Consider the following 5,060-nt stretch of genomic DNA (forward strand, 5'->3'; position numbering starts at 1 on the left):
AGCTCGTGTTAGATAGAATTGGACAAACACTTGTCTAGCTTGCTACCCGTTTCTTGGTTGTGCAAGTTGTTTTGACCATTTTGCCCTTGTCTTTTTGTTTCCTGTATGATTTCATCTTCTAATGTGTTGTGAAATAATGATAATTATTTTGAGAAAAAAATTATCAAATAATATTATCTGGTAATATGCTATTAGAGCAAGCATCTTAAAAGTATCATAAATGAGATCTTCATTCAAAAGGGTTTGCTCACTGTTAATCAGAATGATAGAACTCCTGAAATAAGCAAGCATTGATACAATAAATGAAATAGATATAACACTTAAAAGAGAGTGAGCCAAAAGAGGGATTAAAAATAATGTTTTACCTGCTTGTCATCCAAACGAAACCAAAGCATGCATTCCAAGACTTGCTAACACCAACTTGGAACTTTTGTTTAAGTAAACCATTCGATTAACTTTTCAAAATCAACAACAATATAAATACATAACAATTGAAGTTTTGATGATTCATAGATGTTATTTTGTACTTCCTTACATGATTCCGGAAGATTGATATTAGAGATATAATAGTCGTAACAACAATTTTTGAATTGGTTGTAGATAACAACACTGCTTGATAGAAACCAGCTAAACCTTTCATCATATGCCTTTCTTTATAAAAAAAAGGATAAAAAAACATACTCAATCTTTTACTCCATACAGATAAACATATATACATGTCATCATTTTATATTAAAAAAACAATAAAAGCTATTAATTATCATGATTGTAGCCCACTTAACATTTCACTCTCTGCCTTCATCTTCTATAGCTCAACCTAAAATATTATTAACTGAAAGTTAATTTCAGAAAATAAGAATATAAAAAATATGTAGAAAAAATTAAATCCCAACATCTCAGTTCATTAACTACATACCTTGTTCTTAGCTTTTTTAATTTTCTCAATAATTTGAGACTCCACCATTCACAAACCATTAATCCATTGCTATTATCTTGAAACCTTTCTATAAAGATTAGATGAATCAAAATTACAAAATTTGATTGAAAATTTCAATAATGCTTATAGATCATAAATAATTAAGAAATTTTAAGGAATTTTACAAACATATACCTATAAAATTAGACTTACAGTTCATAAAAGTGATTAGCTCGTTCTTCCCATGTTTCAACAAAAAAACATAAAAAACCCACAAATCAAGAAATCCAAATGGTTAAACAAAAGACATGGCCGATAATCATTTTGTTTTTACCTACATTTGGGCGGATAAAGAGAGAGGGCTGAGAACTGTACCTGAGAAATGATAATAACAAAAAATATGAGAAATGAAACATGCAAAAACATAAAAAATGGCACTTATGATGTATTCCATTATCTTCTGGATTTTGATTCCAGTTTCTCTTAGCCATTTCCATAACTACACACATGATGGATTAATACTTTTGGATAAACATTATAGAGAGACAGAAAATAATTCATACCTCGTCAAGAATAAGATCCACATTCAATCACCAACCAATAGGAATAATAACCCTAAACTTTCAATCAAAATGTTAATTGCTTGATTCCTCCTGCTCAAAAAATAAGAAAAAAAAGACTCTATAACATTTTATCTCCATGTAATCTGCAACAAACATGAACATAAATTAGATGGAGGAGACATAGTTAAGGTTTTTCTTAAAGGTCAACTCATAGCCCCTTGAACCATGCACCTCATAACTCTGTGGATCAGAAAGTCGAATAAAAATGTTGAAAAATAGCAATACACCTCATAGCTCTATGAATCAAATAAGAGCCCTTTCACCTTATAGCACGATCGGCGATGCTAGAAAAGAGAAGGAGGCAAAAGATCAGCCGACACCACTCCCTTCTCTTCTCTTATACCTAGCATAGCTCAAAATCAACTGTGACAGATGATGGTGAACCTCGAATAAACAAATGAACACAGATAAACACACACAAAGACGGGAAAAAAGAACGAAGAAACATAAAGGCGGTAATGGTAGAAGCTAGGTTTTTGAAGAGATTATGTCGACAGAAATTCTGAGAGGGGATGGTGGCTTTTAAAAGGGATTAGCGGAAATTTCAATTTGAGCTAGAAAATTCAATTTGAATCTGTTGACCGGATATTCATCTCCAGCACCAGAAAATTAAGGGATGATGATGATACCAGCATGTGATTGACCGATTCAAAAAATATGAACAATACCATATTTCAAATTTTGTTTCAACGCCAAATAAGATTCTTTAGCTTTGATTTTTGTTGACTATTTGACTTATGTTCACCAAAATTAAGGGAAGACTTATGAAACTCAATAACAATCTAATGACCTGAGGCAAAGAAGACCACGACCCTAACCAGGTTTTCCATGAAAATCTCGTCGCATCTATACCTGCAAGCCAAGTTAAAACCTGAATTAGAAAAAAAAAAAACAAAATCCATGATGTTGTTGAGCAGAGCTAGATCCAGATACACATCAACACCATGGAGAAGAGTGATGGTGGCGGGTTGAGAGATGCATTTAGGGTTCTGAATAGTGAGAAGAGAGACGGTAAAGTTACCTTAGACTCATTCTAGTAAAAAAGTATGATTTTTTTAAAATTTAAATTCTCTATATTGGGTAAGATAATGATTTTTTTAAAATTTAAATTCTCTATATTGGGTAAGATAAGGATGTAGGTCTGAATATTTCGATATTAATTTTACATTTGTACTTAATGCATTGTATTTTGTACTTTGTTGATAAATGTTTGTACATTCAGCTTAAAGGTTTGGACGTCTTAAATCTATTTTTAGAAGTAGTAAGGTTTGTATAATAAGATAGTATATATATATATATATATATATATATATATATATATATATATATATATATATATACTTTAAAGGAATTATTTAATATGTTTCGCAACAATTGTTCATATTATTACATTTTTATCAAAACTTTGCCCGTATTGATATACGGGTTTGGTAGTAAAGCCATTTCATGTTTTTATCACTTTTTGTAAAACTAGTAAATAACCATTTTTATATGGTTGCGTTTTAACGTTAAATTTCTTGTGAGTTACTTGTATCCCCCCCCCCCTCCCCCCTCCTAAAACATAGAAAAAGTTTGTAATATGTAGGGGTATGAACTCACCTTATGTATTGTTGCGGCTTGAAAACGAGATGACGATGATGATCTTTATGTTAGAATACTCGGAAATGATCGAACTCCTAAGAGTTTTAACACATTCTAATGTGTAAATAAAATGAACTAATCATAGAAAGAATGTAGAACACTATGATGTTAAGAGGACTTACCAAAATGCTAAGGAATGAGTCTCAAAGATGAAGCTCCAGGAAAGTATGATTCTTGAGAGAGAATTGGAAGTGAACTGTGTTTAACTGAGAATGGTTTTTGGAATTGTGGAGGTTTCTAATTCGTGTATATGCATCTTATAGGAAATGTGTTAAGAAGAGTTGATGAGAAGTGACAGTGAAGTGATATTTACCTGGGTAAGAGCACTTATCACCTTGGGAAGCTAATTTGACCAATCAAGTGGCACCACTTGGCCACTTTATGGATGATTTCGGTCAATAAGGAGGAGATTTCGGCCAAGCATGACCGAAATCTCTCAAATAGACATACTAGAACATGATTTCGGTCCTAATGAACCTTAAGGAAGGGATTTCGGTCCCATGTGGTGTAGTTTTCGGCCTTAGTGGGCCTGATACTTAAGGTTTTCGGTCCTATGTGTTGCCATGAACAGTTTTAGGTTCTATGTGGCCGAAAACTCAATTGTGTAAGGCCTAAAAGTCCAATTCACTAAAACAATGCAATTCCTTTGACTATTGTTGACTTTCCAAGGCTTATTACTACATGGATTTCAATATATACATATACCTAACTTATATAAGTATGGTTTTCAAAGTATATTTATATAATAACTTATATAAACATGGCTTTCAATTTATATTAATATATATAAACTTGTCCTCATGGCTGAGGGTGGTTTAACGTGACAAGGTTACAATGTGGTTCTCACTTATACATGGTACATCTTTCGACTTGTTTTGGCTCTAAGTTTGCCAGTTCTCACATTATCCCCCCGTTAGAGGGAATTTCGTCCCAAAATTAATAATTTGAGTGGGACTTCATGTATTGGGAAAAAGATGTGGATACTTCTGTTTCATTTGGTCTTCCCGTTCCCAAGTGAATTCGGGTCCTCACTTGGCATTCCAGCGGACCTTCACTATTGGTATTCGGCTCTGTTTCGTTCTCTTGATCTCTCTGTCCATGATTTCTACAGGGTCTTCTACGAAGTGTAGACTCTCGTTTAATTCGATTTCATCGAGCGGGATTACGAGAGTTTCGTCGGATAGGCACTTCTTTAAGTTGGAGACGTGGAAGGTGGGGTGTACGTTTCTGAGTTCCTGCGGTAGTCGAAGTTTGTAAGCTACCGGACCGATCCTTGCGAGGATCTCGAATGGTCTGACATACCTTGGGTTTAGTTTCCCATGTTTTCCGAAGCGTATCATTCCCTTCCAGGGTGAGACTTTTAACAGTACCCGGTCACCAACCTGGAATTCTAAGGGCTTTCGTCACTTATCTGCATAGCTCTTTTGGCGGTCTCGAGAAGCTTTTAGTCGTTCACAAATTTGAACGATCTTCTCTGTTGTTTCTCGTATGATTTTGGGGCCAGTGATAGTGTTACCAGGTACTTGCCCCCTTGCTAGTTGCGTGTCACCCACTTCAGCCCAACACATAGGTGATCTGCACTTGCGGCCATAGAGGGCTTCAAACGGAGCAACTTTAATGCTAGTGTGATAGCTATTGTTGTATGAAAATTCGATGAATGGTAAATGGGTATCCCAAGCTTTACCAAAGTCTATCACACAAGCTCTCAGCATATCTTCCAATGTTTGGATAGTTCTCTCGCTTTGTCCGTCGGTTTGTGGGTAGTAGGCTGTACTCATATCTAGCCTGGTTCCCAAGGATTTTTGTAGTATTTGCCAAAATCGTGAGGTAAACCTGCTATCTCTATCCGAGATAATGGATATCAGCACGCCATGTAGATG

At 34.6% G+C, this 5,060-nt stretch overlaps 1 long non-coding RNA gene across 3 annotated transcripts; it reads right to left on the reverse strand.

The window, feature by feature from the left end:
* Positions 1–613: 613 nt before the first annotated feature.
* LOC145127594 (uncharacterized) lies at positions 614–2,537 on the reverse strand. Of its 3 annotated transcripts, XR_013716452.1 has the most exons (5): positions 1,711–2,537; positions 1,480–1,622; positions 1,130–1,291; positions 917–1,004; positions 614–817 (listed from the first exon to the last, which is right to left on the reverse strand). It is a non-coding gene; the product is annotated as an uncharacterized LOC145127594 (long non-coding RNA). The 3 variants fall into 3 exon arrangements; XR_013716450.1 differs by having other exon boundaries at positions 1,480–2,537; XR_013716451.1 differs by having other exon boundaries at positions 1,112–1,291; positions 1,480–2,537.
* Between the last annotated feature and the right edge of the window lie 2,523 nt (positions 2,538–5,060).

Source organism: Lactuca virosa, chromosome 7, assembly GCF_052849685.1.
Source record: "Lactuca virosa cultivar CGN04683 chromosome 7, Lactuca_virosa_CGN04683_v6, whole genome shotgun sequence".
In the NCBI taxonomy this organism is placed as follows: domain Eukaryota; kingdom Viridiplantae; phylum Streptophyta; class Magnoliopsida; order Asterales; family Asteraceae; genus Lactuca; species Lactuca virosa.